The sequence below is a fragment of the Balearica regulorum genome, chromosome 8, assembly GCF_011004875.1.
Source record: "Balearica regulorum gibbericeps isolate bBalReg1 chromosome 8, bBalReg1.pri, whole genome shotgun sequence".
NCBI lineage: Eukaryota > Metazoa > Chordata > Aves > Gruiformes > Gruidae > Balearica > Balearica regulorum.
The window spans coordinates 24,620,127-24,647,471 of record NC_046191.1 but is presented as its reverse complement, the minus strand read 5'-3'; the positions used below and the strand labels follow the sequence as shown (position 1 = coordinate 24,647,471).

The window sequence follows — 27,345 nt, the reverse complement described above, 5'->3', positions numbered from 1 at the left end:
ATGCATTTCTGTCTGGTCAACATTCAAAATATTTCACTAGGATCTTTAAAAACTGCACAAATTCATGACAGAATGCAGTCTCCATCCATTTACATGTGCAATCAACTTCCAGTTATTTAACTAGTGTCTTAGCAACTGCATCCTTTAGCAGTACACATAGCAAATCACAGTTCCATTTAATAAAAAGAACTTCTATTAATCACTCCTAAAGTCCATTTAAACAAGCATCATGTATTTCTTAAAAACAAGAATATGCCATAAATGACAAGGTAATTATTGTGCATGTCTAATTCTGGATAAAGGACAGGACTTACAAAACATGTTTTAAGATATAACAATAAAAAGTTAATTGAAATACTTTTACAATGCTCCCATAATTCTTTTCCTTCCTTATTTATTATAGACCCACAAACACCAAACCTCATATAAATTAGAGATTAAACATGCCTTTAATAACACAAATGGCAAGACTGTAGTATGTTTTTATCCAGAATCATTTAATAGATAATAAATTTGTGTCTAACAATGTATTTACTTATAACATATTAATATATCACCTAATTGACAGCCACATGATTTGCAAATTAATTCAGTCTTGTTTCCTGTGGTACATACTTTACGTTATTTAGGGATTGACTACACGGTATGGTTATTTTGTCCTTATTTCAGTTTGATGTAGTAGGTTTATTTAATTGTTGGCTGCTTCACAATGGCATTTGCGTGACAGTGTTCAGGTTGCAAACTATTTGGTTGTTTTACAGTACCTTCCCAAACTGCTTTGCACATGCTTCAGCCAGTTTTACCTTGCTTTCCTGCTCTAGAGACACTTCCATTAGATCCTGCTTCTGTTTAGTGTTAGTGTTCAGACAGATTCAATCATCTTTGATTTTTCTTTTTTATTCTTTCTTTCTTGTTTGTTCAAGAAACAAAACCATTAGCATTTTGCACTAGCCCTTTGGTAGGCCATCTGCTTGTGTGAGAGCCGTGCTGAAGTCCTGGATATGTTCAGGATTAGGGATGGGGAGATGAAGTGTTAGAGAGTCTGCAGGGTTGAGAGCCTGAAACGATGCACTTCAAGGAGGCACAAAGGGCAGGGTGTGCATGGGGTACTGGGGACTGTGTGAAGGCGTGCATGGGGTACTGGGGACTACCTCATTAAAACTAACAATATGAAAATGTCTTACAGAAAGCACGAGCCACCCATCCATGTTTTCATCAGCTGGGTAGAATTTTGCCTTAGGGCACCAGCACGCTCCCCCATGCTCGCAGATGCAGCCGGCTTGCGTGGGGAGCCGTGGCGGCCCAGCTGCCGCCGTCTTCCCTGGCACTGTCTGACAGCAAGCGATCTCAGTGTGACAGATCTTGACTTGCCTTTCCCTGCTATCCATTCCCATCTATTAACTATTCATGCAAGCTCCCAATTAGACTATGGAAGATAAGAGCATTAATTGGCAAAGTCACATTCCTTAGCGTCTGACAATATTGATGTTACTCTTTCCATTTTCAGGTAGGTCTTCAGCCTTTTATCTGTTTGTTATTTCTTCCACGTTGAAGATAGGCAGGAATGGATAAGTAATTACTGTACCTTCTGGTTTGAATTTTGGGCCATTCTTTTTGATTTAGAAGCTTTCTTTCAGTACATTAAAACCTTTCATTTAGGAAACGTTTAGTTTAGTTTTCCATTTTGCGATATTTCCCCATTAAGATATTGCTCAGCTGAAGTAACATGGTTTAATAACTTCTCTAGCAGGATCAAACAGGCAAGCCCTAGCTTTACTGATGATGATTAAGGGTGGGAGTCATGCTGTGAAAGAGTGACTAAGTGCTGTTATTGAGATCTGACAATTTTCCTGGAAGATGGATCTGATAACTCTGTAACAAGCATATTTCAGTGAAATGACCCAATTTTAGAAGATTAGTATATTTTCCTAAGTTCAGTAAGCTTTTATAAAAATCTCATGTCTACAAATCTGTAGGACTTCTCTAAAAGGAATTATAAAAAGGGAGACTCAGTAATACCTACCTGGAAGTCCCAGAGAACTGTGCTACAGAGGAGCCATCCTGCAGGAGCATTACCATGTTATATTCTGGATCTGTGAAGACATGTAAGTTGATGCTGAAAACAGGAGGAAATCAGGGTGAAAAACCCCAAGGATTCTGGGAGGTCAGCATTTGACAACATTCTTCTTGGAAAAGAAAAGTTAATGCTAAACAAAGCCTCAAGTTGATCTTACTCTTGCAAGTAATTAATATGGCCATGATAACTAATAGTTTGTATGAGCTGGGAGAACTATCTTACTTGCATAAATTACTTACATGATGTTTTGCAATTCTTATGCTGATAGAGATTAATAGTTGTACATCAACAAGGAAACAGGGTATAACAAGAATATAAATGAGAGTCCTGATACAATTGGATAGTGGATAGCCACAGGCCTTATCAATTCGGAAGAAAACAGAAGCATTTTTAATAGATAGGAGGTGTCTTACATGGTGTTAAATGTTTGTAGCTTGTTATTTCTGCGGCTATAAAAACGCTTTGCCTGCAACGAGCCATTTGGAACTCCCCCTTTTTAGCTAACCAAGTGGAAGCTTAATATCAGTCTTCTGTAAAGAGAGGATTTGGTTCCTCCTTTATTCCCCCCTCAGGCATTCTTTTCACATCTGTATTGGGACTTTTATCAAGAAAACAGGTTTCTATCTCATATAACAAACTTTGGCAGGGCTGGTGGCCCAAGTCTTGAATTCAGCACGTAAGATGTTTCCACTGAGTCCGCATCTTTTCTTGGAGGAGGTAAGGAGCAGTTATTCAGAGAATAAGAGATCCCAGGTTATGTCCTAGGAAGAAGGAAGGAAGGCTTCATGCCCATCCATGGACCAGCAGAACTCTGAGCTGCTGCTGCTGCATCAGTAGAGGAGGGAAGACAAGAGCAGTGCCACTGTTACACCCAGATCTGTGGCTGCCACTCTCAGGGGAGCAGTCAGAAAATTGCCCTCCATCCCAACTGGCTCCCGAGTGTAGTTATCCCTTGGGGCTGCTAAGTGGAGACCACCCAAACTCACCTGTACTGAGTATCCCACTCAAATCCCTATCTTTTTCTCTTTAAAAAACCAAACAAGAAACCAAAACCAACAAGTAAATAGAAGATGCATCCTGAGATTATTCCAATGGAAGTTTCATCTTTTTTGTGAATAATAAAGTCATGACCTAATTGTTTATTCCAGCAGTGGACTAAGTTCTGTGCTGGTATAAATGGGTGCAGCCCTGTGAGCAATAGCTCCTATTTAACTCAGTATTACTGTCCTTTAAAAGTTGACTTAAAAGTTAAAAGAAACAAACTTGTTTGTTGCCTTGGCCCCAGGTTAACAGAGCAACTGAAAATTCATAATGGAACCTAATAAATAAAGACCTTCACGTTTGTCCTCCAAGCTAACACAGGTGAATTGATGCTTTCCATCCTTTTCAATGCCCATCTAATTTTTTCCGACCAGTGTAATTTTTGTTGTATTGTCCATAATGTTGTTGATCCAAAAATGTTCTTTCTAGTGGTATTTCTATTATTGTCACTCTAGGCAAAGTCACGTATTTGAAGATTGATTCTGCAGCAGGAAAGTTCTGTTTCAGTCTGTCCTTTGAAAGACATTGTAGTGCTAGAAATTTCTGAGTCCTGAACTTTTTTTCTTTTGCTGCTAGGAACTGCGTATAATTCCAGAGATGTCTGTGGTTCTTGAGTACTGGAATTTCATCATTCTAGGTTCTGCCTGCTAGTCCACATTTTCAAGCGGCAGAATAACTTCCCATATGAAAAGTAATATTCAGTGTGATCTGAGTTTCTCTTATTCAGGCTTTAAGGAAATTCTTAATCTGCCATTTCAGTTTTTCCTGTCATTTGCTTCATTATGTTGCTGCATATATGACTGACTCATCGGTCCTTCTGATCTGAATCATGCTCTTTAATATGTGCTTTTGTATCTGTAAAGGAAATGTTTTTAAGACTTTAAAATGTCTGGAAAACAAAGATGACAGTAGCTCTGGAAAATAATTTTAGGAGATCCAAGAAAGATTTCAAGAACCTAGACAGCTGCTTTTGCATTTTATTTTTCTGGAGTTCTTAGTCTTTGGATTGGGAATTTTATGCTGTGTTCAGAACATCTTTTTGGGAAAAACAGTGTGTGTAATGGTGACAGAATCATTGCCAGATTTAAAAATAACCCCAGCAGCAGCAAAACGCTATCCCTTGCAATTTGTCTCCCTGCCCCAACATTCCTTTATATATTTTTCAGTTATCATCATTCACAATTAAATAGCTATAAAATGAATTTTATGAGAACTTAATGTGCTTCTGAATGCACCAAAAACCATGTGGTGTATATCACACACACAGCTTGCGGAACTACAGAGAGAAATTATCAAGTCAGTTATGTGGAAGCTTTCCATAGTCTCCTTATGTGACCTTGTACAAGGCCACGAATGTTTGAGGTCAGAGGGAACATAAATATTCATTTCTACATGACTCATTCTGAATACTCCACTAGACAAATTTTAAAATAATTCTAGTTAACCAGCACTGAAAACATTTTGGACATTGATCATTAATGTTCTACATGTTGGTTTGGCAAAACAGTTTTCCCAATGTTTTTCCTACTAGAAAACAAAATAAAAACTTTGATCAGACTGCCCCCTACAGAAAATGCAGCAATGTTTTTTTAATACCTACAGTTTATTGTCAGCGATAAAAGAGAATTCAGAGACAACATGTCACAACAGTGAGCTCATCTATAGCTCCCAAAAAGTAAACAAAAGTTAGACTAATAGTTATTTTTCAAAATATTTGAAGTCCCTATTTATGGAGATGTTTAAATCTGTCTAGATGGATATTCACTTCAGAAATGTCCTTAAAATGCTGTTATTGTACCACTTCTAGAGTAAGAACAGAGTGTGGAAGCACAGGCCCTGCTACTTACACTACTATGATTCTATATGTTCCTTGTAATTCCCTTTTTCTTAATCATAGTCAGTTCCCCAGACAGGAATTTGGTGGCTTACCCACGGCTTTGTTCTCAGCTGGTATCAGAGGTACTCAGAGATGTAGTTCCACTGAAATTTCACCATGACTCTGTCCCTGACTGGACCTAAATATGTATTCATTAAATGACGAGTGCCTTGAAAAACTAAAATGTGAAGTCCTGTGAAACTCATATCTTAAGTTTTCCTCCCATGAAAAGATTAAAAAAAAAAAAAAAAAGTACTGTCAATGGCTTACACGTCTTTTCACTGTTTCCAATAGGTTTGTGTACAGCAGAGGAAGGTTTCTTATGAAACTTCATGTATTTAGAAAGGACGGTTTTAATTCAGCCTTCACCAGATCTGTTCTCAGGAACAAGAGAGGAAGGCATTCAGACATTTCCAGACACTAGATAGATTCATGGTAAAATGCAAATCTGGGTTTGGGATGGAAAGAAGACGACACACAACAGGCATTACAAGTTCTGATTCCTGATAAAGACTGTTATTTCTTCCAGGTAGGGGCTTATGTTTTACTTATTTATTCAAATATCAACTCTGATAGAGCCATTAAAAACCTAAATGTTAGCCCCAAAACCTTTCCCTATCAGATATTAAGTCCTCAGACTACATCAGGGCAAAATTTTTCCATTTGGTAATGACGATTGAGGAAGGTGTACAGAAGCAGACCATTTTCATAACCACTGGGAAACACTGTTGTCTAAAAATGAATTATTTCAAATTTAATGGACCCTAAGTAATAATGAAAAATTCTGACTTTTTTTTTGACAAAAATGTCAAAAACGTAACCCTGTTTCCTCCACCTCACAGTGCTTTCCCCAGAGACTACCTGGCTTTTATGACATCCTATGGGATTCCAAGTCCCACCAGCTGAAAAAGGGTAGGAAATTTCTCAGAGATTGCTACCTTTCCTATTTTCTTTGGCTCTTGAGCTATGTAGTTTTTAAGGCATGCCAGATACTGGCTTCACACGAGATACTTGCCCAGAAAGGATCAGAGGAAACATTTGATTTTTTCATTAGAAATTTGCACCCTTCAATATTTTGAGAAACTGAATTGTTCAGTTAGGTTCTTTATTTATTGGGTAAGGCTGTTTCTTTCCCACCAAAAATGAAATACTGCATGATAAATCTCAGATCCCACACTTAGGTGATCTTTTTCCAGACAGACCATAAACCAAATGAATATTGACATTAGTCCCTTTCTGCTTTGTGAGGGTACTGTCCTCTGGATCTAGAGGGGAAACTCCCTAGAAGTATAAGTGCTTATTCTTGCTTCAGAATCACACTTAGCACCATTCACTGAAGTAGTAGCACAGCTTTTCCAGCTACGTAAAATGCAGTTATCATATTGAGAAACAAGGAAAACACTACACTAAACATGCATTGTTGCGTTGTCTTTCATCATCCATTAGGAAGAGAGGTCCTGTAAAGTTTTTCACCCTGTAAAACCAGAGTGTCTTACTTTTTGATGATCATAGTAATTTCCAGATTTTTAAAATGAAGATGATTGGCATTAGGAAATTTGGTCGAACTGAAGAAAAGCCTGTTCAGATGTTTGCAGCTCTGTTTTTTTAGTCCAGGTTAAGGGCTAATTTCTGAGGAGTGCTGAGCACCCTCAGTCCCCATTCAAAGAACTTGTAGCTGAAGCTATTTGGCAACTGAAACGAAGACTGAAATGACTGACACTTTTTCTTTCCTACTTGCACCTTGGTTATGAGAATGGGACACCTTAATGTTTATGGTGATACTGTTATATGTAACTTTTTGAACTACCTTTATAGTCATACATATTTTTTAGCCTACATATTGAATCTACAGCTTGCTCCAAAATCTGGTTGAATATGTTATTCTGTTGGATGTAATCTAACAAAATCCCAAAATTTTTAAAGGTAAAGTCTGGCTGCTTGAGTTTTATTTTCTTTGAACTACTGCTTCATTTTCTGAAGTTCACTCTTTATTTTTACAATTTTTTCCACATTATATTTCTAGGCATGAACACATTACTCCACCTATGTTTGCTAGTGGCAGAGAAAAGATTTGTTTTAGAATCAGTACTGTAAGTATGTAGTAAAAAAAAATCAAAAGTTGAATTTTAACCTAATGCATAGAAGGTATTATTCTTCCAATAAATGTAAGACATTATGTCAATGGAAACTAAGTTAAATAGCCTCCTTACTGTTGATCTTCTACCTTTAGCTAAATTTGCTATTTAAATTCTTAAATTTGTTTAAGAATTAAATTTTTTAAACTGTGTTCCCACACTGTGTCCCTATCATAAAGTTTCTGTTCTAGCAGTCTTGCTGTATGAAGGACATATTTTGCAGAAGTGGATTCTTTCCATTTTCAGTTTAAAAGTGATTCTTGGAATCTCATAGAGGGCTCTATTGCTTTAGAGGCTGTTTATGCAAAAATCTGAATTCTTCTTTTCTTTGTGGTTAGACTTGTACCTACAATGGGACAACAAAAAAAGTAATGCAAATGATTTTCTTTTTTAATGTTTGCAAACATTTTTTTCCCTTCATTTCTTCTGGGAAGGTTGCATAAATAGGTTTTTTTTTAAACAAGTTATAGTTAAGTGGCTAAGTTTTGTAACAGGTTGTCCCTGTCAAATTTCTTTTTTGTTAATTAAACAAGTATGCATATCTTTCAGCTGGGCATTAGAAAATAGTATTGATATATTCAAAATTTGTTCATAATAGCTGTGACAATAAGTGGTGCTGCAGAAAAATCCTTACCACTTAGCTCATGGCATCAACCTTTATACTATCATCATGACTCTTAAGGGATGTTACATTAAATAATTGGGGCAATTAACAAATTTCTGAGGATAATTCCTTTATTTTGACATCTTTTCATCCTTGTTATATGCAAAATAAATTATTTGAGAAGGACTAAAGGGAGGCCTCCTTCACTTTTGATTTTCAAGGATACATTTTTTCATACGTTTAAATATTTAGAGATTGAAACACCTAAGTTCTAGACCTAAGTATTTTTAGATCTCTGACCATATCTCTGTAATAAGAGATAACATTAAAAAGGAAATAAATATCTACTGAGTTAAAAATATGTTAAATATGAACAGAAACTTTTTTCTTTCTGACTGGGGCTATTTTCTGTTGACATCAAAATGACCTTTGCCTCATGCATATTTCCCTCATTTTCCCTTCTCTGAATACTCAAAGATTTCAACCCAAAAGACATGTCATTTTCTGTAATTTAAATTAAATTTAAATAATATATAAATAGATTTATGTTTATCTTTTAAATTGGAGTTATAATCTTGGCAGTGAAAATTAAGGAGCTGGCTGGTCAAAAGAAAAAAACAACTTCTTCCTTCCCTTGTTTTGTCCTAAGTCCTTCCTTCCTCTGCCAACAATCACAATTCTTTCTTCAAAGGGAACACACAGTTAGTTAAAGCCTGACTTTTCAGTTTTTCTTTTGCATTGAGCAAGCTGAAGCAAATTCAGCAGTGCAACCTTGCAGTGCAACTCCAGGCCCTTGTTTGCTACACTCCTAAGGAAACTTCTAAAATGTTGTCAATGACATGTGCCAACATGGTTCCTTAAATTACATCTCCACTAGTCTAAGTAAAAGAAAAAATATAAAACAAAAAGTCTTTTTCTTGACATTTTAAAACTGAAATACCAAAATACCTAGCTTCCTTTTTGCAAAAACTAAGGACAGTGTGGCCCAAATACACAGCATTGATGGTGCATATGCAGGTGAACCTATACGTACATGCCACAGATTAATATGCCTGTGAAGTGTCGGACTGCTGCCCCTTAACTCTGCTTGGAATATAGCGAGTCTGCCTTTTTGGTGGGTTGCCAAACAGCCAAATGGCCAGAACTTCAGAGATAATTGCATTAGGGTGATGCATTACTGTGAAACATGGCAGGATTGTCAGACCTTTCTAATTTGCCATCAAAGATGATGTTTCAAATTTTCTTCTTCCTCTTAGATACTACACAGATATGGGTTTGGTCTTCACAGACATCTCCCACGGGCATAATGCACCAAAGGGTTTATGGGACTGGGGCCATGGATTGTTTCCTCTAGGACAGTGTGCCACATCAGACAGCTTTGTATTGCAAAACTTTTACTGTTGATTAAAATCAGCCTTATTCCCTATTGCCATAGCTGTTGTTCTCTTTTAACTTTAGACATCACCTTTGAGTCTATGTTACTAACTAAATTAATCAGAAAAGAAAGGCGAGGAGTAACTATGGTATTTGCAAATGTGAATAATTGTTTGGAAAGATATTTTTCCCCACATGTAATTTTTATTTGTTAAATTTTATTAATTTCTGCTTTTTGAGTATCTGAACTGCAGGCAATTTTCAGTGTTAGAGATTCATAAGGCAGCAAATGATCACCGGTTGAAGTATGCACATAAAATTCCTCCTCATTCCCAACAAATTTTTCTCTCCAAAGATTTTCTTCTCCAAGTATTTTTCTGTTTCATTTGAGACACCAAATCCTTTATTCTGCTGCTTTTGGTCACAAGTAGTGTAAGAAGAAAACAATAAAGTTGTAAGCGATGTTAGATATGAAATTTCTTCCTTCTCTCTTTTTCATACCAACATAAACCTCTGACAATGCCAATTTGGATCATAAGGGGCATGGAAGTTGGACTTATACTGGAAGTAGAGAATGGCACATCCTAAAAGCCTAACAAAGTGCAAGCACGTATGGCTGTCAGCCGGCCATGGTCTTATCCATTCCCTATCCTGAACAAAATGATCTGGCAATGTTACTTTTCAAGAGATATTTAGAGAAAGACAAAGCAAAGAAGGAAAAAATACAGTAGAAATGCAAAGGATGAGTGGGAGGAAGTAAATGAAAATGCTGATTTTTACATTTTCTAGTTTTCTGACTCTGTCTGCACCCAGCAGTGGACAACTTGCCAGGAAAATGTGATTGCTAGCTCTAATGAGTCAAATATTTGTGAGGAATGCTGATTATATAACCACTCAAAGAGTCTGAAAGAGCACATTTCTTTCAACTGTGCAGCAGAGATGGGCTGGTCAAACAATAATAGTAATTAATATAATTTGCTTTAAAAAAACATTCATCCACTAATGTATTCTACATTAGCAAAGGAAAGTTTGCAATATCCTACAATCACAGGACACTAAATAAATAGTAAACAACTGTATTCCAGTTTTTACAAGTTGGAAAGCCAAAGCAGAAAAATGTGAAGCTGGCATCAGTTTGAAGGCAGTTCCAGGGGAAGAAAGAAAAAGAAAAAAAAAAAAAAAAAAGATCAGTACTTTATTATTTGTGTTGTGGTAATGCTCAGAAGTTCTATTCCTGAGACAGCACCCCCATTAAGAATACATTAGAAATGTGCATAACTTCACGTGATGCACAGAATAAGTAAATAGTTCTGAGCACAGTTAAATAAACATCTTTGAAAATTTGAGTCTGAGAGGTCAGCTAATGCTAGGAAGCTATTTTTCCTCTCAGTCTTGCTTTATTTTATTCTCTGCTGACAGGATACTATAGCTTATGACATATGGTCCGCTTAAATTAGGCAGGCACTCGAAACCTTGTTCGTTCATCTCAGCGTGTGAAGCCAAGTTGTCTATTAATAGGAAAGCCTTGCCCTGGAAGAATGTGTATGCAGCAGTCAGTCTATGCATGGGGGAAATGAAGGATATGATACAATAGGGAATAAAAAGAATTTCTTATGTATTACAGCCAGAACCACTATAACATAATACTGTTCCAAACAAAGTGAAATACTGTTAAATCTGTATGTCTAGGAGGTGGTATGTTTAGTGACTTGATGTCTGTGTTATCCAGCATACTGACTTTCCAGAGTCGTCTCCAAGTTGTAATGGACAACCTCTCTCCTGCTCTCAGAGCCCAGAGAGGAATAAACCAAGACCACCAGCTAAGACATTATGTCATTGCCGTAATTTGAGCATTGAATGCCCTCAGGTACTGTATTTAAATGACAAGCTTTAGCCAAAAGCAAACAAATAAAAAAGAAGATGCATGTAAAAAGGATTTTTAGCTAAGTGTGTAATTTTTTCTTTTATAAAAGTAGAAATTTTACAAGAATGTTGCAGTGAAAATGCTGATGTGAAACAATCTTATTAGAAATATCTAACAAATATGCCCACTTTTCTATGTGACATGCTTCAGTGTAAGTTTCAAAAAGATTGTAAAAAATAATTTTCTTTATGGAAGTGAGTTATAGAACTTATTCAGTGATTATTATTATGCAAGAATTAATATATATGTAAATTATTACCAAGCTCTGTTGATTACTGCAATATCCATTCCTCTGCTTTTGACAAATGCAATTTTGCCAGCACGATTCTATACAGCATAGCACTGCAGAGATCATTTTCCTAGCCCATCACTTTGACTGTCAAATATAACACTCCTTTTCTATCAGATATAAGCAGCTTGTCTTCACTTTCAAAGCCATTCATAGCTTCACCTCATCCTACCTATCATCTCTCATTCAGGATCAAGAAATCACTTCTTTCACTGATTAGCCCATGATGCCAGCCTCCTCCATCTACTTCTTAGATTTTCAGTTGCTCAGTTTCAAGCTTTATCCCATGCCATTCCTTACATTTGGAAAGAGCTTCTTTAGACATCTGCAAAGCTACCTCATTATCTTACTTCTAATCCCGCCTGTGAGGTTCCCCTGCCATTATGCCTTCAAAAGAAGTTTCAGAGTTTGGACTGAAATTGTCTTGTTATAATGAGCTGCTCCCAAAAAAGATTTCTGGATCAGATTCAAATGGAGCACTCCCAAAGATATGAAGGTTGGTATTTCCTACTCAGATGCGGCACCGTCGATTCTGTATGGTTACCAGTGCCTCGTTTTCAGAGGATGTTGCCTTGCTGTTTTGGGGACCAATATATTTCTGCTTGAAAACAGAACAGAATGAATTTAAGGGTGATCTGTCTGGATTGCAGGAGCAACTGTAGTAGTCACTGGCATGTCTGAAACAAGGGGTGTGTCTAGAGGGTGTCTTGGCCTTTTCCTTCATATGGCAAGTGATTGATAAGAAAAGATATTATTTTTATTGGCTAATTGAAATAGTGCTCCTGCTGCTGGACACAGGCATTAGGAATTGTCCTATACTCATGAGGAAAGACTGACAGGACATTTTTAGTTCTGGTCACCAGTTTGGGGGGAGTTGGGGGCAGGATATTGTCTCCAGTTTGTTCAAATTTCTGTTGTGGAAAGAAATGGGAACCATTATATTGCACTGGGTCATCGTCTTAGCTGAGTACATTGTCCTTTGAAGCAATTACTTTTGTAGCCTGTAGCCTTGAACATGTTTGCAAGTTGTGTCACGTTTCTATTCCTATATCCAGGGACAATGACTGGGGACCAAGTCATCCCTTTACAGGAATTCCCTGCAAAGGAAACTGGAAACTCCATGGCATCTCTCTGTCAACTTTGCCTTCAGATGGTGCCTCCAAACCTCTTCTGAAGGGGCTTGTGCAAAGCAGAGCATGTAAGTACTTCTGCTAGTTTTGACCTAAGCATCTCTAGTTTTAGTGAAGATTTTATTTCAGAACGCTGGAGAGAAAGGTGCCTGCCTCCTCCTGTCCCTCTCCTGTCCCTCCTGGCACTCAGCCCCAGCCACCGGGGAACTGTCATGGGTCCTGAAGAAGCAGGAAGCCACAGCTGCCCCAAACCTCAGCTTTTCTTGGGCCTCCTCCATACAGGGTTTTCATCCCTCAATCCATCAGCATTTCCAGCTACTGAAGGGCCAGCAGGCTCCTCAGTTACTCTGCATGAAGATGCTAACAGAAAAATTCAGACCCCTCTGTTACTGCAGAGCGTTTTGTTGGTCTCACGTGTTTGGCTGGCTGGCTAAAATTTTCTGAAAAATATAATTCAGACTAAAATGTCTTCCAGAGAAGCAGTGACTAGATCCAATGTGAGAATGTTTAACATAGGGAATAACCATTTTTAAAATACCCTTTTACATTGCCTTTCCATAACTTATCAGAAGTGGGTCTGCACTCTTAAAGTCAAGCTGGGATTTCTCCAGGGCACCAATGGGATGTAGATAGCAATTCAAGGTCTTGTTCAGAATTTTAGTCTAAAAACACCCACAGAGTTGTGCAGATTTCTCAAAATAAAAAGTAAAATCACTCCCAGACTGAGGTTTTTTGCCAAGTTTCAGCATAAAACTATATTTTTGTAGCCAAGCTATAAATCTCTGAAAATAACTGTATGTGGAAATGCTGATACAGCCTTAGTTAAAGCACTACTATTGTCTATAGTACTCCATGATTTGATGCTGAAGGCTATTAATCCCAACCAAAACTTTCTTGGAAGAAGTTGAACTTTGGAGGTCAATGAGATCTCAGAGGAAGCTGAACCGAAAACTGAGAAAAGCTGCTTTTGTCCGTGTAAATCAATTGTTTTCCTATCTGAGAAATTTTTAATGCAAAGACAAAGGATTTAGAAACAGGAAAAGGGAGAACCTCTAAAGGTCTTATAAGAAGTGGTGATTCATAACATTGTTATTTTTTTAGATAGTGCTATTTTTAAACCTCATTCTAAAGCCATACTGATGGTTTAACTGAAGGAAAAACTATGCAGTTCACTTATGTGCCCTGGTTTTAAGCTTATGGTCAACTTTAGGTTGTGGTACAGTAAATGCAAATACTGTTTTGTAAGAATTGACCCTCACATTTCAGTAGATCTTACAACAATTAACAGAGGATATGTAAGATTTTTTAATAACATGGCCTAGAAGATCTGAAGAAGTTTTTGAATGGTATTTTGAGGCAGAAAATAAGTCAGGCAGATCCATTTTAAAGGGGAGCAGTAAGAGCATATGGCATCACAATGAGACAGTGCAAGTCTTGCAGTGGAATACGAGCAGCTCACTTAGCTTCTGTCAGGGATATCCAGGACCCTAACGCCATTAAGCCTCTGTGACTTAATACTTTAGAAAGCCATCACTCTATGGCTTTGCAAACGGTCAAGAGTTCCCCATAGGGCCTGACTGGCTTCCTGTCACTAGAACTGAAGAATGCTTGAAAACGTAGCGATAAATCCTCTCCTTTGCTACAGCCAGGTAAAACAGAGCAACTCATTTGGGAGCCTGAAAGCAAAACATGGGCAATGAAGACTAAATATTTTGTGTATTGGCTACACGGTTTTGATTAGATTTCTGGTTTCTTATCAATCCGAATAACATCATCCTACTGTGTCCCTTCTCAGTTTAAGAAATGTAAATTTTTGGAAGTAATGACAACGAGAAGCTCATCTGTCAATTAAAATAATAATGATTAAGGTAGTTTGAAATTTCTCTACTTTTATTGAATTCATGCAAGTAAATTACTAGCAATTGAGGCTATGAGTGTGGGTGGGCTTGTAATTACTAATTAATCACAGCCAGCAATTACTATGTCTCATTTAGTGCATTTTCTTCATTTTCTATTGTTTTTCTGGTTATTCCAGAAAAATCAAGAATTTTTTTTTTTTTTTTTAAATCTGCTATGGGGAAAAAACTTATCATACTTCAATGGAAGCATGAGTAAACTAGTATTTATACCAGATTGTCCAGCTAGTCTCATAGGATGTTCTACACAGCATTGCCAATGTCACAAGTTCAGAAGCTTGTAACATACACAGTGGTGTACAGGGCAGAGGAAGCACAACCCCCAGTAGATCTGTTCCTTCTCTCCTTCAGGAAATGTGGATGGGCCAATAGTTAAGTAGAGTGAACTGGGAATGTTGAGCATGAGGAGGAAGGTGTTGTATCACAACCAAAATATTAATCCTGAAGGTGATTGTTTGATAAATATTTTGGAGATGACTCAGTAATCCAAGAGAAGATGTGTAATTATGCTCATGAGCTGCTACAAGTTACTCTTGTCCAAAGTGGCTGGTACTACCACTTGTCCTAGTGCCACTAGTACAAAGTCAAAGCTTGACTTTCTGATGTTATTGCTTAAGATGTACAGCATAATGTTAAGAAATGTTTATGTGAATTCAAAGGGAAAGTTAATTTTGCGAGACTATTACAGGTACAAATAGTATCAGGGCACCATAAATTATGTAGTTCCACTGTTTGCATAGAATTATATCATTTGAACAGTCAAATGAAGCTTTTCAGTTACTTTGACTCTAATTTTTAGGATACTCTTGTTAAAAGAAGTGATGAAGTTTCAGACTTTTCCCTCAGTGAAAGAAAGCAGATTTCAGTGCATCAGAACTCCCCTCAGAATGGAAACACAGCTTTCCAACCAGTTCCCCTCTTGGTCAAAAGTCCTGCTCTTCTAATCCTATGAGTAGCACAATGGAAGCAGAGCAACATGAAGCTTAGCAAAGCAGTATTTCCCCAGGAGGATCCTGAGCCACTAGGGATAGATACGTACTTTGACATTACACTAAAGCCCGTAAACAAAACTGTCAGGATGGCTCATCTCCTAATCTTCTTCCAAACAGAGAAAACTTTTCAGTCATCAAAATCATTGGAGCAGTGCAAACTTTCCACATGGTGGTGCAGCAGCTATGGCAGTGCAAGGATCTGCGTTAAACTTTGAACTTCTTCAAGCATCTGTGACCAAATCTTTCCTTCAATAAAATGGGGATAATAATGCGTGCCTCTTCTTTTAAAAGGGCTATGTCATTGCGTCCTGTTGCTGCACAAACTGTTTTGGGAAATACTACTTTACCTACAGAGCTGTGTTGCTGATCTCATAGATCTGCTTCCTTCAGTATCTGAAAGCTAGAGCCTCGGTTAATTAAGTTGCAGTGATGTGGAGAGCATAAGAACCAGACACGCTGATGACCACAAAATGCACATATCTATTCTTGATCTATGTTTGACACATAAGTTTGGAACTATATTTTTTAATAACTTATGGTGGAGGAAGGGGTAGAAGAAAGAAAATCAGAATGCTTAATCATGTGTAGTAAATGATGGTATATGTACACGTTAGGACCAAAATGGTACACAAATGCTAACATCTGTCTCAGTGCTGATCTTGGTATACGTTTAAATACATCAATTGGGATTAGTTTTTTTTCACCACTACTTTTCCTAACATAGCTGATACCTGACAAGTAATTAAAAATTTGGAATAAGAAGGTAGTAATTTGTTTCTTTATAATTAAATGAACAGGTAGCACAAAGAAGAGTTATGTATAAGCAAGTGAGATTGGGACAGTATTCTGTGGCATCTCTTGTACTTTCAATTTATGTAAAGGAAGTGAAGGTATGTTCAAATTGTATGTCCATTGCCATACAGCTTTCCAAATCTCTCTTTTTTTATTGCTAACTTTATTGTACAGCCACAGCTAGTCTGACTTTAGTGTTTGGATGCCACACAGTGTTCAGCGTCTGAGACTGGCTTCTGTGCTAATCCATGCCAAGGAACAATTCCATAGCCTTTTCTTTTTCTTTTTGTAGAAAAATGTTCATTTTGTGCCATTCCTTTGTTTTTCAGTACATAAAATCACCACAGAGTGCATATCTTTCAGCCCTTTGTGATGGCAGTGCTCAGGCAACTCGGAGACAAACAGAAAACAAAACCAGAAATAAGGACTTGGAAACACAGCTGGAGATACCCAGAGATGGATGGATGGATGTAAAAGCCAGAGAAAGGAACATGACATATGCAAAATGAAAAAAAAGTTTAAGCTGTTCCTCTGAAACTATTTGACTTGTTACTGTTTTCTACAAAACATTCCTGTAAAACAATTTTAGAAAAATCACTGATGTTAAGTAAGGTGGTTCAAAATAGTCATACAACTAAGGTTGTATACAGAAGAGGCAGGAAGCACCCAACCCTGTAAAGACTAATGTAATTTACTCGTCCACATTATTGTTTGAATAGTGAGAGCTCATAAAGAGCTCAAGATTTCTGAGACTACATTAATCTTTTACTCACCAGGAATGTTTTGGGTCAGCTGATTTTGCTTTTATTTAAATAGGAGAGAGTTTCTGGAAAGATAAAAAAAGTGAGTTAGAATTAAAATTAAAATAATAAACCTTTGTTTTACAGCACCAATAGAAGAGATTCTCTCAGAAGAATCCTCTTCAGAAAGATGGACTTCTGTCTCATAGCTGTTAAATAAGAGAAAGATACTTGTATCAATCCTATCAAATGTCTCAATTTTAAACACTGAAATAATGCCTAACACTATTTTCCAGTGATGTTTTTTTAAATCAAAAGATGTGCATTTTTGACATTTTCTGTTTGCAATCAAAGTCTGTACGGCTAGTGTTTATTGTGACCTTTGTGCTAGAGAAGAGATGCCAAAAATCATTAAGACTGATATTGCAACATAAGAGAATACAACAGTTTAATACGAACCCATTTGAATATCTTTATTGTGATTTTTTTCCCCTCAGAGTAAAGCAATAGCATAATACCCAGCTGCATGATAATATTGGCAAGCAAGGCCATGAATTTCAACTGCAAACCCTAAACACTGCATGTGCTGTGCTTTTTAAAGAAATCCCCTTTTGTACAAGATATGTAATACCCTTTTGTGCTGAGTGGTTTGCATAATAACAGTTTTCTTTAGTTATTCGTTGTCATGTGATGGAGCTGCAAAGTGAGCTAGGCAGTAACAGCATAAAAGACAATTTTCCGTTTTTCTCTAATTTTTCAGAGATTTTCTTGTCTTTTAAAATGTAAATACTTTTAACTATCTTCAGAAAAGATATCCAGTTATTAACATTTCAGACCTAATTGTTACTTTTCTTAATATCTACCTTCCTATGTGAGCTTTTCTTTTTCAGAAGAAACAGCAACATTATTTCCTTTCCACTCATGAGGAACCTCAAGCATCTTAAAATAAACGGGTATATGATCATCTGGTGTAAAACAGCATAACTCTATTCAGAGACATTGATAAGACTTTAACAAGATCAAGACTTTAACAGCAGAACTACTTGATCGGAGAAGCCAAGCAAAATTTATGTTATTAACTGTATAACTTACATTATAGTTGTGCATATGTTACACTGCACCATTGAGATAAAAGGTGTTGACTGAAGAGCTGTCTTAAAAATTAGACATCTAGGATACATCAGAGACCAAGCATAAAATACAATTTTAAGAATTTTCTGATGAGTTTTTCCATGTAAAAAAATTTTAAGCTTCCTCTTGGGCTCTTCAATGTGTTCTAGTCTGGGTAGTAAGTAAGGAATATTTCCCAGAGGATATATAATTACATTGAAATGGAGCTCAATCTTATTCACAATGAAAGCTATAGAGGAGGACTAAAGCCAGGGGAAGTTCCTCCACTAATGTCCAATAAACTAGCCATTATTCTAAGTGATACTATCGAAGGATTTTTCCTTTGAAATCAGTGGAATTATGCGAAGTTACTCTAGTTGTGGCTTTGGCCATAAAATTACATGTCGTTTTCAACCTCTGGCCTGCAACCACTGCAAAGGGATCATTTCCAAGCAATACCTGAAAAGTAACAATGGGATACAAAGCTACTAGCTATTAGCTTAAATTCAGAGTGCAGAGAGGGTTCTTAATCTTCCTGGAAAACATTTAGAGGTTTGCAAATTGAAAAAGGTCAAAACCAACTGGGCTAGATTATTTCAGAAAAGCTCACAAGGTAGATTAACATATAATACATTATCAGATTTTAGCACTGCAAAGAATACCCAGGCAGAAAAGAAATGGTCCAGAGCCCAACAGTCACTCTTATAAGTATTAATAATAGATAAATCATTATACATAGGCCTCCTACAAAAATTAGTTTAATAAATCAACATATCCTTTACCAAGCAACCATATATTACTGTTTTCTAAAATATCTAAGATCTGTCTTTGCTAAATAGGGCAACAAGAACTTTTCACACCTCAAATCAGTGAACATACTATCAATTAATACCAGAGACAGAAATACTGTCCCTGAAGCCATGGAGGAAGCCCTGGAATCTAGGTAAGAGAGTATTATAATGATTATATGCTCTGTAAATCTTTTAATCTGGAATCTCACAATTGAGCCACAGGCTTCTATCATCTGAGAAATATGAGTTGCCTCATATCAGTTGGATACCAGATACTATTAATGCACTGCAGGCCAAGCAGCGTGTTACACTCCCTGTTAGTGGCAGTGAGATATATTAGCTTAGATCATTCTCTTTGCCTAGAGAACCTGAAAAAAGTCTTTACGGAGAAAAACATTCAGTGGAGTTTTCTGAAACTTTTTGCTAGGAAGGTATAGCCCATGCTTTACTTATTATGTCATTATAAGGCACCCTGAGCTTTATTGGAATAAGTGTTTGTGCCTCACAGTCACATATGTACTTGTCCAGGGGATACAACCCTTTCCTCCAATTTTCCTATTCCTCTCCCCAGATTTCTAGGGTTCTCTGTTTTTTTTTCTGCTCCTTAACAGATGTAGCAAGAACCTTATGTGCTCACCACTTTCTTTTATAATTTCTTAGAAGTGTTGAAGTTTTTGTTCACAGCAAACTGTGAATGAGAATTAAATGTTTCTGTTAAAAAAAAAACCAAACCACACAACTTTTCAAATATGTCATTTTTATATGAATATTCCAGAATGATGCAGATGGTCAAAAATTGGAGGAATCAGCCATGGAACTTGTTTGATTTTCTGGAACAACTGTTGCTTAACTTGTAAGTTAACGAACTCTCTACCAAAGGTAATACATCCACCTTTTTCTACTAATAAACATCCTTCAGGTGATTTGGCAAATCTATATAGGTATTACACAGTATACATACTTCTTCTTATACTTTCACAGATACAAGCCATTTTCATTACATGGCAAGTATAAGTACATTCCAGAATTAAATCCTGATACTGAAAATTCAAACTTGGTATAAACAGACACCTTGGAAGAATGTATCATGTAACAGTCTAACTGTAAGAGAGACAACTTAAACTTGCATTTTGTTCAGTTAAATTTAAGGTGCAGAAGCACCTTTCTGCCCTGTATTCTCATTTGCAAGCGATGATGCTGGTCTTTCTTGTTCTGCACATGCATTGCCCCAGCCAGATTTGCCTGTTTAAAAAAGTCTTCAGAAAAAGGGCAAGACTTCTGTGAGGTAGTCGGTTATCTCCTAGAACAAGCCCAGCTGTAAGGAGCATTGCATTTCAAACATTTTGGTGACTTGGAACGACTGGAGTGTATCACATGCAAGTTTACTGTTCTGTAAAGGAGGGATCCACAAGCCCTTAGTTACCTTGTAAAGTATGCTTAGTGTAAAGTACAGAAAATTTGTATGCGTGAGGATGTACGCAAGGAGGAAATGTCCTCTGTGCATGACTGCCCTGGTCCTAGCGTTAGCACACAAAGAGGATTGTACTGGAAATCTGGACTCCCATGGTCTCTGGGAAGGTTTGTATATGGATCCAAAGGTTTTTGCTCATTTTTAGCCCTTATCCTGATTGCTGCCTGCCTCCTTTTTGAAATGTTTGTGGCTGCTTTGAGGGAGAGAATCTCACTTTAGATGGGCTACTGAGATGTTCCTATATGTTAATTCCTGTGACACTTCCACTGTAACAGCTGTCATATAAATTTCGTATGACAGCTTTCTAGTGCAATGAAATGTTTTAACACTTTTTAGGTGAAAAAATACTCATTTGTTTGGCAGATAAGTGCAAACACATTAGCCTTTACGTTCTCTGAGTAAGCCCATAAGAAGCCAGGGTGCAGTATTTCAGGAGACTTGTGAAAGTCCCCTACCCTCCTGGAGGGAGCCCAAGACAGCAAAAAGCAGCACAGGATTTAGGTGGGAAAACAAGTCTTCCCCAGTGCTAGTTACAGTGGATAGGGTTGCAAGGAAAGGACAGACCAGGACAAATTATTTCTACTCTCTTTCTATGACAACTTAATAAGAATAGGACCCAGTTTCAAGTAAACTGAGCTTTTTTCATTATTTTGTGGCCTCTATACATGAAAATGCAGAATTCACCCCAGTCTTCTGGTGATCCAATCACTGAGAAAGACCTGAGTCTTACTGAATTTTTAAAAGCTTCTAAAATGTTCTTTGGTTATATATGCTTTTAAACAAAAGGTTTATTCTTACATGTTGGCATGTCTTTATTGGCAACATTTATTTACTTTTTATAGGAGTGAGAGCACAACTACTTTTATGCCAGCATATTTGATTGTGCATTACTTACTTTACATTTACAGGGATCTATTGTTGCTTATGAGGAAAAATAAAATTTCTGTATAGTGTTTAGTTAACTCCCTGTTGAAGTTAAGCAAGACGTATCTTTGGAAATCTCTTAAAGGATTATTTCTGATGGTGCCAGTGGGACCCTTGCTTTGCTTATAAAAATATATGTGAATTTATAATGGACAAAGATACAATTATCCCAGAATAGCTTCAGTAAAACCCATCAGATTTCTTTCAGTGGAGGTGCACAGACATGGATTGCAGTATATGTTACTGTTCTATGGGCAGAGCAGATTCTGGGCTGGCTTTTATTTTCAGTACAAGACATATTCTCTTACCACTTTCAATGGTCAGAAATAATTCCCTTTAAATCAAGCTATTGCATTTCCTAAGTGGAATTAGTCCTTGTTTGTATGAGTACAAGACAAAGAATAATCTTACCCAGGGGTCGTAATATTGCCAGTGATGAAAAACTGAATGCTCAGAGTCTCTTAGTATTCTCAGATCTTTGCAGTCTCTCAAAGTCTGACCCAGTTTAATCCAGGAAATTGCAAACTTAGTCTCATTTTAACAAAAGAAACTACATTCATGGGCCTTTTTCTCTTTTCCAGATCAGGAGTTCTGTCCTCTGCATTCCCACTAAAGCTTTTATGCAAAGTCCTTACGAAGCTGAATAAACCTTGTTAAAACTTAATTACAAACTTGTGTTGTATTAAAAAAAGGCATCTGGAAATGACATTTCTCACAGGTTTGAGTTTAATTATTAACAGTTATTTCTATTGACTCCCCAATGAACTTATTGAATACATATTATTTCTTGTGAAGATGGAGAGACTCTCAGATGTGCAAAACCAAAGTTTGCACGGAATGGGATTTTTAAAAGATCCTCAATTGTCCCAGCATCTGAACATATTTAAACCTGGGGACTGGTTGTCACTCTTTGCACCTGGTCTCGAGCATGAATGACTGTACCAGCATCTCCACTGACAGTGAAGTGCTTCCTCAATAGATGTGAGCTTATTGTCTAGGTATTGTTGCTAGGAAAACCAGCTGATTAGAGGACCGGTGTAGCAGCCAGTTGATGTAATACATGCTTGATAAAACTCTTATCAGAGCCTCACACACTTCCAAGAATGCTCATGATTCGGCTGGATTTATCAATATGAAAAGAGCCTCATTCTTTCTTCATTTCACACACCTGTTGGAAGCAGCCTCTGCAGAGCTAAGTTTTAAAGCTTGAAAGCAACACTCTGTCACCTCCTGCTATTCACGCCCATCACAGAGTGACAGAGAGATGCAGCAAAGGAAATGCTGGGTCAGAGATTTTTTTCCCCTCTATATTAGTTCTGGTGATGTGAGCAAGTCAGCGTACTTTGAGCTGCTTTGTTTTCCACGTGCAGACGTGCACTCCTTGGAAGGCCTTTCAGGTGCTATCTGCAATGAACCATGTCATTCAGATTCTGACGGCAGCGACAGAGGAAAACAGGCCATCAGAAGTGAAGTGGGGACAAGTCTTGGGCATAATGTTCAACTGCAGTTGTCTGTTCCCGATTGGTATGACTGATCCAAGGCTTCAGTGGGGGACCACACACAGGGATGATGATGATGATGATTATGCCACCAGATACTTTTGATTAGTGCTATTTAAGGATATGAAATCAAACACAATCCTTTATTTTTTATAAAAACTCCTGTGTTAATTCTTATTTGCCATTTGCTTAAATTCCTTATGCAGCAGCTTCCATCAATCAAAAGGGAATATTTCTTTAACTCATGCAAAAATGACATTCTTTGCTCTGTACTGCCAAGAAAGATGACCAAAAAAAAACCTTTAGTCTTGGAGAAAAATCTAAGAAAAGCGTGTGCTAGATACACTAATGGCTTGCTGATCTGTGATTTAGCATCACTGGTCCTTTTTGCAGCTGCTCTGTAAAATGCAGATTAGTTCTCAAATACCTTTCTCGAAGTGATTTGATGGATGATACTGGATTGCCATAGCAGACCCTACACCCTTAAATTGAAGCAAAGGGATGGCGCTCCACTTAGTCAAGAACTATACAAACACCTTGGCAATTTTGGGCATTTGAAATGGCTTCACTGGACCTTGGCCATCTGGGTGCAATTCGAAACACCTTGTTATGTACACCCACCTGAGGAGAAGGAGGGATCACTGAGGGGACGTTGCTGTATTGAAGATCTGAGCAAACACATGCTTTTAAAATTTCATTAGAACAATACTGGGATAAGTAATTTTGTAAAGATGTAAAAGATGTGAAAAGGAGGAGAGGATGTGTTCATTACCCCTGAATGCGTGAAGCTTTGCTGCCTGGAACAAGTTACATAAAGGCATTCTGGTCAGCCTTCCAAAATCACCAGGAATGAGTTAAATAGATTTTGTTAATTGTGAGTGCAAACTTTAAAAATTCAAAGAATCTGGGCATATTTGCCCATGCAAGGGTTTGTATCCTCATGTCTTTGGTTTATTGAACAGACAGTCTGCTGCTAGCAGAATAATTATAGGCAATGCAAAATTCCATTATCATCTCAACGCTTTTCCAGTTTTTCTGTGTCCCTTGAAGCAAAGGAGAGTATGAAAAGGCCTGATTCTCATTTTCATGGGGTTTTTGTTTTATCAAATACATCCATTTCTGTTGTGAAAAGTTGGCTGTAACAGGCAAGAAACAGTGGAATAGTTCAGCTTACATGTAGAGTTTCATCAAAAAGTAGCACTACAACTCAATGATATCAGGGACAATTTTGTAACTTTGAAGATCCTTTGCAACCTTAGCAAGGTCCACAGCGTGCAGGAGGGGACAGAGGAGAGGAAATCAAATCAGGTAGAAAGTGCAGGTACGCACAGTACAACTAAGGAGGACAGCAGTGGGGGGAGGTATTGTATACTGCTGATTTACAAAGAAACCAGTTTATAAATCAGTTTACATATAACTTGGACATCTATCACAGGATACATGCTTCTGGCAAATTGACTCTGTCCTTTCTTTTCACTTACAGTCCCTGGCCATTGAACTGCTGTGGTTTAATTGTATGAAACTGAGTTTCAGGATGCAAGATATTGCTCAGATTGTTCTGCAATAAATTCTTCAGATTTAGCCCATGGATGTCAAACTAGCTCCATCTCTGCAGCCAGTTGTGCCATCACATGAAAAAAAAGGTTTCTTTCTTCTGGATCGCTCAGGGTTTTCCCAGCAGCCAGCCCTGTTGTACCGGCGATTTTTTGGACACGTGCCTATTCTCTATACTTGCCTTTGGTTGCTTTCCCCTTTATACTTCTTTTCATGCTAACTTCATCATAGCTTGCAGAAGGCTTTAGTTTTATATGTGTCTTCTCTGCCCTTGAAGTCCTCACTCATAAAAATGCTTCACCACAGTATGCCCTCTTATACCTTAGTCATTCTTGCCTGCTGCTGTACAAAGGGCATAGCCGATCCCGGGAAATCTCTTTCTGTGGCATGCTGATGTATTGTGCTTAATGTATTATCAACAATGACAAGTCTGCCTCAGGAAACTCCAGCAACCCAGAAAGCATAGGGGTTTTTTATACAACAGATCTTTTAAAAAAAGTGTATATCCCACGCAGAGAAACTTTTTTCCTTTGATTTCCTGCAGGTAGAAACAGCAGATGATGCTACACATAAAGACAAGCCAACAAAACCTTGCTCAGGTGAAACGAACCTGAAAGCGTTGTAACTATGATAAATTTTATTTGTACTGTCCATTTGTGTAACATTGCAGAGAACTTCATGCAGCACCTAGCAGAAAGCATGATCTAGAAAGGATCCTACTGTTACCCCAACACCGAAAGGGCAATCCTGCCCTCATTTCAAGAGGGCTGTGCTGTAAGGCTCCACTCCTACCACTGTGTTTCCATGAGAAAGCAAGAAAGCTTATGCCTTGTTGCAAGGCCATGGAAGGCTGCTCTTGCTAATTAGTTTGGGGAAATAGAAGGAGGCATTTCAGAGAAACTTCACATTTCTTGCACACAGTGCAGGTCATCTTGCAGTTACGTTTGAGCTCCTAGGGTTGCAAAACATCTCTCGTCTGGGAGATAGGACTACTACTACTACTATCCCCGACAGATTTTTTCTGATTCTATTTTTTTATTTTAAAATAAGTCCAGAGTGAGAGTTTTTCTTGACAAACTATTGGCAGTTCTGTAACTTCAGACATTAGGAATACTGGCACAAACCCCATACATGTGTTTCTAAATTAGAATCCAAAACGACCATATCCTCTGATCATAATTTAAAGAATGATTCAGGATTCAGAAAGAAACCAATCTTTCGGAGAGTTTCACTTAATTCAGGAGCTTGTAATGAACAGGAATTTTTAATCTGTTTGAAATCTCCTTTCAAACTGAGCTCTAGCTGTAACCTAACCTTCTGACTAACTGGGTAGAGTTATAGTGCCAACAGCTCGAAATTCAAGTGCACAGTGCTCTTCTGTCCTCACAATAAACTTGAAATCTCTGTTTTGGACTTCAGCCTGAAATGTTCTGCATGCCTTCTCTCCTCCTGACCTCGGCTGTCACAGTGGCACCCTGCACCATGCAGGAAAGCATCTTTGTTTTCCATCAGCCTCCATTTTAGTATATCAGGGAGATGAAGACTAGAGTTTTTAAAACATATGCATTGCTGCATGTGTTCTGTCTGTATTTCTACTACGCCTTGTGTACATATCACCATTGAGGAAACAAGTACAGACATTGTCTGAAGGTAAGGGAAAGGGGAGGTTTATGAATTACGTTTTTTTCAAAAAGAGACCCTGCAGAATGCTACTCCAATTGCTCATAGGTTAGCTTGAGAGAGCTGAGGTATTTGGTGGCCAAGTCACGTGTTATATGGCAATGTCGTGGTTTAACCCCAGCCGGCAACTAAGCACCACACAGCTGCTTGCTCAGTCCCCCCGTGCGGTATGAAGGAGAGAATCGGAAAAGTAAAAGTGAGAAAACTCGTAGGTTGAAATAAAGACAGTTTAATAAGTAAAGCAGAAGCTGTGCATACAAGCAAAGTGAAACCAGGAATTCATTCCCCACTTCCCATCGGCAGGCAGGTGTTCAGCCATCCCCAGGAAAGCAGGGTTCCATCACACGTAACGGTTACTTGAAAAGACAAATGCCATCACTTTCAACATCCCCCCCTTTCCTTCTTCTTCCCCTTCAGCTTTATATGCTGAGCATGATGCCATATGGTATAGGATATTCCTGTGGTCAGTTGGGGTCAGCTGTCCCAGCTGTGTCCCCTCCCAACTCCTTGTGCTCCCCCAGCCTCCTCGCTGGTGGGGTGGGGTGAGAAGCAGAAGAAGCCTTGGCTCTGTGTAAGCACTGCTCAGCAGTAACAAAAACATCCCTGTGTTATCAACACTGTTTTCAGCACAAATCCAAAACACAGCCCCATACTAGCTACTATGAAGAAAATTAACTCTATCCCAGCCAAAACCAGGACAGACAGAAACCTTCCTCCCACATTCTGGACAATGCTTATACCTAGAAAATTATACAGTAAAAATAAATCTGCAGCTGACCATTTAATCCATGTAATATTTTTTACTATCTCTGTCCTTCTTTTACCTGCTAGCATGGTGAACAGAAGCAAACTCACACTGAAGTGGGGAGAGAGCGCTCTGTTTAATTGGACAGAAAAGAACTTCTACGTGCCACCAGTCACATATTTTCTCTCTACTTGTTTGGGGTTTTTTTCCCTTCTTCTAAACGGTTGGACTTGATGATCTTAAAGGTCTTTTCCAACCTAAATGTTTCTATGATTCTGTTCTTTCCTCACCCCCACCCCCCCCACCCCCCGCCCCCGAGCTCAGAAGTCAGTATGAGCAGCAACAGACCTTCCCAAATGTGCTAAGGACTAACCTTTTGGGACGGATTCTCAAAGTGTTTTATCTTTTGCTGACAAATTGGTGCCATGGCCAGAACTTAATGAAGTCTTCAGAGAAAATTTTGCAGCAAATCGGGGAATCTCAAAGGTATGGACCTGCAGTAAAACCAGTGTAACAAATGATTTACCTACTTTTATTTATCTTGTGAAAGGCTGAAAGCTCAGCTTTGTGGAAAGCTGTAATATCACCTTCTTACTGCATCCACATTATTATTTCTCAGGTTTCCTGACATTCCAAGAAAAAAGGCCAGGACAATATCTTGAAGTAATTTGCAGTTATTCT

The 27,345-nt window shown here is 37.9% G+C and overlaps 1 long non-coding RNA gene across 1 annotated transcript; it reads left to right on the top strand.

Moving 5' to 3' along the window:
- The first annotated feature begins 12,424 nt into the window (after positions 1-12,424).
- LOC142602697 (uncharacterized) lies at positions 12,425-24,856 on the top strand. The gene is made up of 5 exons (XR_012836460.1): positions 12,425-12,518; positions 16,480-16,620; positions 18,840-18,943; positions 21,768-21,904; positions 24,784-24,856. It is a non-coding gene; the product is annotated as an uncharacterized LOC142602697 (long non-coding RNA).
- The last annotated feature ends 2,489 nt before the right edge of the window (positions 24,857-27,345 follow it).